The sequence below is a fragment of the Geospiza fortis genome, unplaced genomic scaffold (genome assembly GCF_000277835.1).
Source record: "Geospiza fortis unplaced genomic scaffold, GeoFor_1.0 scaffold40, whole genome shotgun sequence".
In the NCBI taxonomy this organism is placed as follows: Eukaryota; Metazoa; Chordata; class Aves; order Passeriformes; family Thraupidae; genus Geospiza; species Geospiza fortis.
In genome coordinates, this window is record NW_005054297.1 from 20,503,487 (window position 1) to 20,516,418 (window position 12,932).

General features: G+C 35.9%; 1 long non-coding RNA gene across 1 annotated transcript in view; it reads right to left on the reverse strand.

Moving 5' to 3' along the window:
• LOC115948875 overlaps positions 1 to 12,932 on the reverse strand; it is a 558,433-nt gene that overhangs the window by 503,862 nt on the left and 41,639 nt on the right. The window contains exon 2 of the long non-coding RNA XR_004082643.1: positions 4,397 to 4,513. This is a non-coding gene — a long non-coding RNA (uncharacterized LOC115948875). The remainder of the gene's footprint in view (positions 1 to 4,396; positions 4,514 to 12,932) is intronic.

Genomic DNA, 12,932 nt, shown 5'->3' on the forward strand with positions numbered 1-12,932 from the left:
ATCTAGCACACAGCCCAATTTTGTTATCTGTCACGCGAAGGTACACGTTAGATGTTTTCACTTTTTTCAAAATGTTTCAGAGATTGGCTCAACGAGATAGTCAAGACAGTTTTGAAAATGCTTGTGGCATCTGACATAAGAGAGATTATTACACAGCTGAAAACAGAAGAAGCAAAGAAAAGGGAGCAAAGCTTAAACCAGGAAATGAACAGAAAGCTCTTCTTTCTAATATAAATGTGTGCAACTCTACTGTGTTGCAAAGAGAAGGAGATAAAGTTCAGTGATAATTTTAAGCCCTTCATCATTTAATGAACATAGGTTACTAGGATCATAACACATTTCCTAGACTTATGAACTCCTCCTTACTTCCAAATTCTGGCTAGATGAGAAGTCTGTTGCAGTCATGGATCATTGCTTAAATTCTCTCATAAAACGTATTTACTCTCCTTTCCCCACTGAGATGATATTCACATTTGACATTCTCGAAAATGATATGTTTGATGTGAACATACACCAATAATTATCTACATGAAGAAAATAATCTAGATTTGTGACAGTGAGAACTAAGAACAAAAAGTACAAGGGAATAAACTTTAGCTATTCCTTTAAGAACTCAGAAAAGAGAGGGAAATTATTCCCTAATTCAAGGCAAAGCAATAAAGAAACAAATTAGCAAGCACAGTAGCCTGGGAACAATAAATATGTCCACTGAGTTAGACACAGTGCATATGTGGCCGATAATTTAACACCATGAAAGGGGATTACAAATCTGCAGTGGTGCAGTGAAACACTAAATTCCAAAAAGATTTAGTGCAAGCAACACAAGGTAGCGTTAAACAGCTGACAAAAGATAACAAGGAAAAAGCACACACAGTTTCAGAGATTTCATAATACTAAAAGACATAAGGCCATCTAAACATGTAGAAATTGCATCACACTTAGTGTTGGCTTAATCTCTACTCTTTCAAGCAGCAGCTTGGCTGGCAGCTACAAAAAAAATTCATTAAGGACAGGCTATCTCAAAAAATAAAAAGCTTTAGAGTAAGCTTTGACAATTTGAAAAATCAATTCATGTGGCTAGATTCATACTTTAAAGAAATATAAATCCCTAACCTAATCTATTACAAAGTAGGATTAGAAATAAATCAAGTGGTTTTGATAGTTTCCTGAACTACTTTAATGCTGATCTCTGTTGAAGAGTTGTATTATTGTGAATCTCACACAGATTAATATTTTATACTTCCAGGAGTAGCATTTCAGGCTAGGACTGAGACAAATAGCCTGGAAATGAAATCGCAAGATGTCCTAAAAGTATTTGCTATTGCTAACCATGTTTCATTAACTGCTTCTGGTCTTTTTCCTTTAAAACGACGAATCTGCAAGACTGTCTCCTACCTATTTTATCATGGGAGGAGAAAAAGTAAGGAAACAACAATTAAAACTAATCTGATGAGTCAGAAAATACATGCAGTACTGACATTTATCACATAATGATTCAACAAATATTTACTAAATAACTTTTCAAAATAAGTGTGCTGATGAAAGGGCACATACATAGATTTTCTATCATAACACTGAGTGAATTTTCTTAAGTGTTTCAAATTACAAATTTCTAAATTCCAAAATGTTCTCTTACCTACCTAGGCTTTCTCAATAAAAACCAAACAAAATTCCTACCTTACAGACTATAACATAGTGGCAATAAAGCTTCATAAGAACAAAGTTATTTAAATGGCGTTATCTGCTATTTGTCTTATTCTATATTGCCATTTTTTCCCCACTGAGTGCTAATAAGTGCTTGCTGTTGAAGAGGTTTACATTTAACATCTGTCAGTTGTATCCAGAAGTAGCACCTACAGGGATCTGTCTAATAGATTGCTATTCTCCTCTGTAGCACCACCAAATCTGTCTCACATCATTTACATACAGATAGTTATAGGTATTCATCATTTCATTATGCTGACTGCCTCACTATTCTAATGTATAATGTCTCTTTAATGAGCCTCAAAAAATACAATATTCCTTGATTTATGACTGCTTAACTGAAAAATTATACAGATTGACAAAAACTCATCATAAAGCTTTTTTTGTGTTCCCACTACCTTGCACTTTAAATTTAACAATTACTCTCAAGTTAATCTCATGATTTGCTTCTTTGACAAAAGAAATTATCAAATTTTACCACACTAGGCTTCACAGTCACTGCTGTTTTAATAAATATACTTTCTCTTCCATGAAAAAACAGTATAGAATTTGACAAATTAAAATTGATCCGTTTTTGTCCAAGAAATACAATGTATTGGGCAAACTATTTCAATATTATTATATGCCAATTACAGTACACTTCCTAAATTATCATGTGGAATACTGTTGTACTAGTCATGCAAGAGTGGCTCATAAATGAGCCAATTCACATGTTCAAGTAAATTGAACTATGGTTTATTGTATGAACTTCAATTATTTTATACACAAATGCTTAGCACTGAGAAACAACTCTGCCATTAAAAGCACACTGAAACAATACAAGCATACCTAAAACACCAAACAGAAATCTGAGAACAAGAGGGAAACACTTCATTCCTTTGACTGCACCCAGGCATTTCAGCTCCCCCAACTGCATCTCCCCATGTTTATGGATATATCAGCATTCCTCTGGTTTTGAACATCCAAGCTGAAAGGGTCTACAAACTGTTCATAGTGTCCATTAGAAGCACAAATTTCCATGAAGTATGAGAAACCTTATGATGCCTTGTTTTTGACATATCTACAACTTACAGCTGAATGTTTTTAGCATGTGAGAAAGTGCTGAGCTCTGACAGAAGTTTCTCCCATAACAGAGATAGCTGCAATTTTTTACTCCATCTACTACAGTTTAAGCTTACCCTATAACCAGACAGTTTGCAACTCCCTCTCCTCTGCTCAGCCTTTCTTTTCCGTAGAAGTTTCAGAAACACCACAGTGAGACCTTTCCCTTATCAAACACTGCTCCTTACAGAGGGTTCAAATGTAATGAGTGCAGATAAACAAATGAGCACTATATAACCTTGCACTGCCTTATCTCGAAGCATCATTTCCTATTTCCAAATCATGAAACCAGGCAACAAAGGCTATCCATTCAATGCAGAAGAGATGTACAGAGATTTTAGCAACAGATGGCAAGCTACATTCCCTAGATCCCTGCAAAAAAGTCAACTTTAAGCGAAAAATCAAACCAAACAACAATACAATACTACTGAATATTCAAGAGCTGTTTCAGTAGATGCAAATATGTTATGATATGAAAGAAAACAGAGTGCAAAAATGACACTGATATGTTTGACAATGACAAGTTAAATGCTCAATACAGTAAAAATTTTTATTTCATCATTTTGAATCCCTATTTTAGTTCCTTTGCACTGAATATTCCAGTTTATATCAACATCCAACTTTCAGAGTCAAACTCCAAAAGAAGTTGGGTATATCATAGGAATACAGATATGTCAATCCCTAATCAGCACCATGTCTTTTTATCATCTAGGAAAATTCCCATATCTACACATTTCAACAATATAAAACGTCAGTCTATCAAATAGGCCAATAGAACATTTTTTAGAATTTTTTTTTAATTAATAAATCACAATAATTCAAAAATGTTATTGGTTTGCATGTGGAACTTCTAAACTTGAATCCAGACAACTGGTATGTCAATCCAAATACCTGTTGTCAATAGAAGGCCTTAATTTATAAACCCAAATGCTTCATTAATTCAAAACATCTCAAAATATCCATTCCTTCCCATAACAATAAAGAGATTTATATCTCAGCTTGTAGTAGCGATAAAATCCAATTTAAGAAATATTCAATTTACTAGTCGCAACATATACTTAGACTGTCACTCTGACCATCTCAGAACAATATTTCTATGTCCCTTGACAATAACTAAGAGGCAGAGAGCCAAGGGCAGCCATGGACAAAGTTTATGCTGTTAGTGTTCATATTGTGCATCTCTAGCTGGAAGAGACTATGACTACTTGTTATCTTAGTGACACAGAAAGAAGCTGATAAGAACAAATACAGATATTCCTATAATCCCTTCATGTTACAATTCTATTTTCTTGCTTTTCTTCTATACAAATTCATTATTTCATCTCCTACAGTATACAGAGTTACCATTTCCAAAAGCTATCTAATAATGCCTGTGACTCATGATTTTCCTTCCTCAACTGAATTTCAGAAAAGGCAGTGGAGGAACATCAGAACAAGCTTTAAGCCTTCACATTGTTCCTTCCTATGTGTGCATATAAATATTTGTAACTGTTTCTCTGGCGGAATAGGAAATTAGCCATTTTCCTTGTAGAGTACTGAATTACACATAAACCCAACAAAATTCTGTTTCCCATTGATTGAGCCTACTTACAGGAAGGTGGTGTTGCAAAAGGATTCACTACTTCAGTCACTGTAGTCTGCACATCAGAAGAAAATCCAGAGTGTGTTCTGTTCCTGTGATCAATTTTCTATCTTGCTGTAGCTGCACCTAGGAAATAGCCAGTACAGAGTCAGTACAACTAAATATAGAAAATAACATAAACCAAATTATTAGAAATGAAAAAATGAGAATATGTCCAACAACAATTTATGGCAAAGTCCATACGATTATTCATCAATATGGCATAAAATTTAAACTTTTGTCTTCTGTCTTCATTTAATTTTGTAGTACCCAAGTGATTCCAGAGTTCTACAATCTCAAGACTGCCAAGTAGAATCAAACAGATGTCATCATTACACCTAAACAGCCATCTGGTAGCCTGAGAGGAGAAGCATAATGACCACAGAGGGAACTGGTCCAGCCGTCCAGAACAGCACAACCGCGGGTCTATTCAGCATGTAGAACAAATGGAATATACAGAATATATGAAGTAAACAGTCACAGTTATTTAAGAGTAGAGTTAACTCATAGTTTTTGTGTTTCAGTAAAAACAGAAGAAGCAACTTCTCTTCCTTTTGATTCTTCTTTACATAGTTGGTAGAATTCTACAGAAAGCAGAAGAGCCAGGAATAAGGCATTAAAGATAGCCTGTTCTGGTATTTCTTAAAGAGGGTGGGGTTCAGATGTATCTTCACATCCAAACCAATACTGACAAGGGCTGGTACGACTCCCTTTAAGTAGCTGAAGTCAAAGCTTAATCATCACCCTCCAAAAAAAATCTACACCAGGAGATAACCACTCTTACTTTTACATCTAGGCTTTGCTGCAAATTAATCCCTCCTACTTCTTGTCGTATCTAAATCAGTTTACGCTGATCTCCTTTCTCAAAAATTTTATATATTGCAACCCCCATTATTCCCAGTTTTTTAGGCTGAATAAACTTGGTTCAGTCTTCTTTTGATGCCTTTAATATTAAATTTAATGAACTGTCAATTACCAGGTACATTTTGTTTAGACAACTTGAGCCTCCAGGTTATTTTACTGGATCCTTACACAAAATGCTCCTAAAGATCTGTAGAGATCAAGTGGATCTTGTTTCAGCAGTTTCTATCCCTTGTGCCTTTGGTATAGACCATCAACCCAGTAAACAGAAATGTTTGTCATGCCTCCAATTCATAAAGGGTGATAGAGGAATGAAGTGTTTTCATATTTGTCAGAATATGTCTGCCGGGCTTTTTAGCACATCTTGCTTGAGTTCTGCTACTGCTGAAAGGAAGGAAAACACTTGTGTAAGAAAGTAAAAAATCTGGAACTGGCCACACATGTAACAGTATGGCATGGTAAATATGCTGTCCCCATATTCTTCCCTAAAGCGCTACAGGGAATTCCCCATCTTCCATTTGTGCTGTTAATTATTCCTACTTAGTGCTTCTGCTTGTTCTCACCAAACTGAATGTCTATTATTTTCTAGTATTTCTACTTTTTATTTGGATTATTTTAAGCCTGGGACAGCAGCAATATTAGCATCTACTCTATTTCCAAAACTACCAACAATATCATAAATAATATTACACACAGTACAGACTTACACTTCTCCTCCACAACCCCAGTCACTGTGGAAAAGAGTGACTGCAACTAAATATTACATCTTTTTTAACTCAAAAAACTTGAATAATACTTTTAGTCTAATCTTATCTAGATCACAGTTCCCTGGCTTGCTTAAAAGAATGCCATGTATAATTATCAAAACTGCAGTTTACTAAATTAAAGTAATATCTCCTAACCCTTAAGGTTTGCTGCAGTTTTTGAAGAGACAAAATAGGACTGACTTATTCCTGAGAAATCTGTGCTTTTCAATCTCAGTATCTCTTGCAGATGTGTAGAAAGAACAGTTTGATAATTTCAGGTCCCTCAAGGAAATTCAGGTAAAACAATTATGCACAATTCTTTGGCTATTTCTTCAGGTCTTACTTTCAGTCCTTTTCTGAGCTTCTGAAATTTCACCATCCTTAAGTTCTCAAATATGATGCTACTATACATAATGTAAAGATTTGTTTATTCCTTTATGCATATCTTGTGGCTTTATAAATGAAATAATCTTTGCACCTAAGACCCAAATAAAATACAGTTCTTTGTTTCTAGCTGAGCTTTACCTCACAGTTAGATAATTTGTATTTAGTTTTATAAGAGAAGTTTGTAATTTTTTTGGTAATTAATTTGATTTAGTAAATTAGTTGATTTACTAAAATCATTGGATTCTAACACCACCCATCCGAGATTCCAATACTGACCTCTGAATCTTCCACTGCTTTCTATACAGAATCAGCTAGGTTGAAAAAGACACACAAAGAGGCTAACAGAATGTGAGATAGTTTATGTTTCATTTTTAAGGTGTACATAATTGTACATAGATTTGTCCCACCAGCTCCTTTGATATTTAAGTGAAGATTTCTTTTAAAATCATTTTAACTGTTTATCTTGCACTAATTTTCACACACAGAAGGGATTTTCTAAATTTCCGAGTATGTTTAAAAAATGAAAATGCAGTCTGTTATGTTTCTAAATACAACAGATTTTCAAAATGGATATTTGTGTTTTGGGATATCTATATTAGATTGCTGGGTGAAGCTCTTTAAATAAAGAAGTATATACATCAGAGTACAGAAAGTATTTTAATTACAGGAAAGAACACAGAAGACAAAACCAGATAAATCTAAGACCACTCAAACCAAGTGTCTCATCTGCCCAGGTTCACCTGTACCAGCTAACAGGAAAGATACACAGGGAGCTCTCAGTTAACCAAATGGGTACATATGTGCATGAAGACCTCCACAACATAGCCTATTCCTCAGCTGATTTTCCTAACAAGCTGAACTTAATAGCAAGTTGTCAGGTGTTCCTTTATGCTGTCACAGAAACTGGTGGAAGGTGCTGTTCCTCTTGAATAAATTAATGAACTACACATTCACTACAGCAAATGATTTTACATGCCTTTGTTGCCCATATTTTTCAGCTTCTCTCCTACTCCAGCTGAGTTACAGCCATCTTCTTCTCAACATTTCATCCTTTCTGATCTAGAAGGTTAATCTGTTTTCTTTAATATTAGGATGGAAATTAGGGATGACAACTTTCCACAAGCCATAGTGGGCATCATATACTTTTAGAGAACTATCAACAAAAAATACAGTCCACTGTCTAAGAAAAGTTTAAAAAAGGACAGTAAGTCTAAAACAAATGTGCTGCTTGCACAAAGCCTTGGGATAGTTGTCCCTTTGGCATATGAAAGCAATGAGAAATATCAGCTATCCCTGGCGAGAAGACTATGTTAACATCTGTATCTCATTTTGAGTACTAGATTAATTTTTTTCATAAGACTTTCTCTGCTTCTCAGCTCTGTAATATCCCACCCTTAACATATAAAATGACCCTAAGAAAAGCAGTTCATCCCTGTAATTCTACTACTTCCATGATAATAGCATCCCAGATAAGGAATATCTATCAAATGTGTCAGAACATTATCTGTTCATTCCAGTCTCCCTTTTTGCCTTATTTTTCTTATCTTCCAGCAGCACATGCCTTGGCTTCTACTCAACATCAGTCACAAAGCTCATAGATAAATAAATCAAATAAATAAATAAAACAAATAAATAAAACCTAAAAAAAGAAAAGAAAAGGAAATACCAACACCGAACACACCCTCACACACTCTTTGTTCAAGACTGGAGTTGTTTAAACTCTATTATTTCCTTTTTCATGACAAAACGCAACCTGCCTAGAAAATTTTACAACATTCTAAAAGTCTTGCAGTGAGAAAGGGTAGTTAGGGCAGTATGGGACAGGACAAGGTGTACTGGCTCTGGCTTTGCCAGGAGCAGCAGTGAGCCCTCGGTGGGCGCAGCAGGGTGAAGCCACAGGCAGCAGCTGCAGGCCAGGGGCAGGGAGGCAGCAGCGGGGGTGCCTGCCACTGCCCCATGGGACAGCAGGTCTGGACAAAAGCCATATACAAAGAACAGCGGTTTTCCATGCTTTTTTGCCAGTGCTAAGGCTTCTCCTTAAGCCTCCAGGGTCCCTAAGCTTCTGAAGAGATTCTCCAGACATGAAGCAGCACCCGCAGGAGACGAAAGGAGCGGATCACTTACTTAACCCGCCTAGACTTATGTAAGTTCATGGCCCTGTATGTACACGGCATCCCCAGAGGTGTTCATGGAGCTGGCAGGTGTCTCTGTGAGACTGCCTGTCCTTTTTGAAATGTTTCTGAAGACTTGAAGGCAGTTGCTGTCATGCTTCTTTTTATGACAAGCAAAAAGCAAGATCCAAGGAACTACAGGCTGGTCAGCCTTAACTGTGTCCCCAGAAAAGTTGTGGACCAGATATTTGTAGAAGCCACTTCTTGCCTGAGCAGATCATGCCTGACCAACATCAGTACCCTATAAACTATGTAGTATGGCTATTATATATTTAAAATAGATGGAAAGCCAAATTCCTTTGCAGATAGATATTGCTATCTGAAATAAACACACACAGGTTATGGATCACATTGTACAAAAAGCAGATGTCAAATCCGAGAAACTGGGTCATTTAAAATTTGAGAATAATTGCTATTTACTTTAGCAAAATGCTAAAAAAATTAAATTTGCATAATTTCTTAGAAACACCTACTTTGATGATTTGTTACAATTTTAAAATTATTTATTAGGGAAACCTTCAGACACATTTCATTTGGTTACAGATGTATCATTTACAGAGTAATAAATTTTCAGAGTTTTGTAAAATTGTATTTATTGTTGCAATCCTTTTTTTTGCCTTTTAGAATATTAAAGATATTATTTCATTTTCTAACAGCTTATTTGCACAGTGTATGTTATAGAAAACATGGCATCTCTAGAAAAATTATGTCCAATGACTGGTAAAAATATGAGGCTCACTTTCAATAGATCTATGAGAAAATGCTGTGAAGCAGCCTGAACCTGAAAAAAATTGTCATCTTAAGGTGAAAAGTAAATTCACCTTAATTGCTGAAAATATAAAATATTGTATTTATGAAAAATCTAATCATAATTCTTTTACTGCTGCACAGCTAAACTTCACATTTTCTGAATTCTTCATATGTATATGTGGTCTCTGGAAGCCCACATACCTCACACATGTACACTATAAAAATATACAGAAGAATTTTTATACAATATGCATGCTGTAAGAGACACAGATATGTATTTTGAGATGATGCCGTAAAGAGTTCATGACCTTAGAGCTATTTTCCAACCTCAATGATTCTATGATTTTATGATGCAATAATGCTGCTTGGGAAGAGAGTTAAAGCAATAGCAATTTAATCAATATCTTATTATAAGCACGATATGAGAACTTGTGAACAAGGCTTTCTATCCAATACCGACAAAAATATGAACATTCCTTACTTGTAAACTTGTAGAGCTTATTAAAACTAAATGTGTTTCCCTAAATTAAACATTTTATCAAAAACAGGAGGAAAGTTTCTAGCCATTACTTTCCCTTGTAGATTTTTAATGAAATCCAGGTATGACAATGAATCCAGAATATTCCATCTACCATGGACAACATATGTCAAGCACAGTGCTCTGAGCTAACCTTTAGCTACTGAATCCAAAAGATGTATTAAAATTAAACAGTTTTATTTTTTCAAAGTTAAGTTCCTGATTATTGCAAATTGCAAAGAAGAACGTGGTGAAAAGCAATTTAAAATACGCTTGAAACTAACAGCACATTCAAATTATGAATTAAAACTTCCCTTTAACCTAAATTTACAATTTAGACTGCTTTTTATCATATATAGTGAGAATTTTCAAGGAACTCTGGCAGAAGGAGAAAATATGCCTTAATATATAGGAAAAAAGGAGTACTGAAAATGATGGTAAGACTTAAATTTTAAGGTTCAAATGTCTATAAAAACTGGCTTAAGGTGTAGCTTTCATGCCTTAATATTTATTGTATTGTGTCAATTTAATGTAATTTACACTTTCAATATACTTCTTTTATCTGAACTGAACACCCACTTCAATACAGTGATACTGTGTTTCACTAAGTTTTCTTTTCCTCTAAAGACTTTAGGGTGAATTAATTATAGCCAAGACACCAAATATAAACATCCTGATCTCACTAACACTACAGTTATTTTATCTTTATTACTGAAGACCTTTGCCTACATGCAACAGTACATCATGATTTAGTTCACCGAGACTGACAGGCTACTCTTTATGATTTGACAGGATGTCACTGTGGTAGGTATGTTGACTATTTAATGGCTTTGGAAAGTCTCTCATGGCCTTCACTAACACATAAAATTAACTTTCATTGTCCTCTTGCATGAGTACTGATGACAAAGTGTAATCTTATTACAAGAAAGAAAATGTCTAGTAGTTTCTTAAGTAAAATATTTTTCTTCAGTGATTTAGTGTACAAAGTTTTGCCTTGCACAAATTACATTCAGTGCTTCAAAGCACATAGCAACCTTTCATTATTTCAATGGTCCTCTTTTGGTGTACTGTACAAACCCTCAGAAGTGCCTTTGTCAAACTGTTACAAATCTACTTGATGCATGTCAAAGCCTCACTATTCAGAATTGGTGACTAGACACCTGAGCAGTAAAAAACACAGTGAATTTTACTCTGTATCTTCACTACAATGTGCCCATGTATGACTACTTCAGCAAAGTAGTATTAGCTCTTGGCAAAAAGCATTCATCTGGGCTGAAAGGCTGTCAGCAGCAATATGGTAGATGTCAATTAGAATAAAGTATGGGATGCAAATACATTTGCCAATTACATGCATTAGACCTCATAATGGCTGATGTCACAAATGTAGTTTGGTGATAAATTATCTTAAGGACAGTAATTACATTTTTCCATCAGTTGGATATACCCATTTTGAAGTTACAAAACAAGATCCACAGAGAAAAATCTCCCTTCAGACAACAGAAACAACCAAAACGTCAGGGTGGATGGTTGCTTGTTGTATGATTTTTTTTTTTCAAGTTAGATTCAGTTTTGGCTTCTAAGTACTCAGAATTATGTTGGAGAGATTGAAAAATAAATACATAACCAAAAAAAAAAGGGACTCCAAAAAAATTCCATGGACCAGATCATTTGAATCCAATCCAATTCCCGATCCAATATGGGGAGGATGGGATCTAAGATAACAAGAGATGAGAGCAGTGATGGAGACAGTGGCAGCTACACATAAAGTTACCTGGCAAAATATCCAGTATTGGCTATTTTTAGATCATTAGTTAGCTCAAGATGGGGAATTGAACTCAATGACGCTAATGTGTCCCTTTCAACTTGAGATAGTCTATAATTCTATGATTTAATGCTTTCCTTAATTTTCAAATGTTAATACAAACATCTTAGTTTAAATAGAACTCAGAAATATTCTATAATCTGTGTCATCTAAATGATCGGAACTATACTTTTTTGGCCTAAATGCATATATTTCATTTCATTTTTAAAATTAAAGGTATCGCGCAATACAATACCAGACAACTGTAAAAAGGTTTCTGTCATGAATGCAAGAAGGTTGAAGCTTGCAGTAAGGATAAAAACCTGTACTGCTCGCTGTTGAGGAAACTTCCCAGTCTCACAAGACTCTCACATTCCCAGCACCAGAGACTTCCATGGCTGGGGCCGATCCCCCTCCGCAGCAGCTGCTGCAGTGACCCCAGGGTTCCCACACATCCCATCCCAGAGTCAGGGCAGGTTTCTCACCAGATCCATCCCAGGTTTGCTATGGCAGAGGCTCAGATGTCCATAAAGCCATTCCCTCACGGCGCAGTAGCACAGGAACAGCATGAGCTGGTGCCCTCCAATGAGGGACTCCAAACAAAGGGATGTACTGGATCAAGGATGGGGATGTTCTGGTCAAAGGAAGCAAAACGCTAAGAGTTCAAGGGAACTGATTCCTTACTAATCATAGTGCTTATTAACAGGGTCATTTTCACAGTCAGATCTTTAGTCTTTTATTAATCTGAATACCTCCCAAAATCTCAAAAATCATTGCCTTCTATAGGCAGCAGAGTCTTAAAGAAGAATGTATGGAAAATCACGCTATGAAAAGACAGTGTCCAAAAAGGAGACAGAGTTCTGCAACTTCACAGGAATAAAGGGAGAGTCCACTGGGGTGCATATCCACGGGGTTTCCTCTCTCCACATTTTGGAGGGCGCAGCCTCCTATGATCGTAAACTCCCAGTTGCACATTGCCCTCTTCCTTTCCCCACTGGCTGGTGTACTGGGAAGGTCCAGCCTTCCTGAACAGCCTACCATGTATCTCCCCTTTTTTACCCCAAAGCTCAGAAACTCAGGCTTATAGGGACACACCTGTCCGTTTCAGGAGCCAAGCTCTCTGGGCTCTGTAACAAATTTGCTGCTTAAAGTTAGTAGAGACATTAAGACCCATTCCAAAGATGTTAACATCCATCCCTTCACCCATGTTGTAAAGACTTCAGCACACACCTTCCCTATCAAGAACTTAAGCTCTACATCTGCTTGCTTTCAG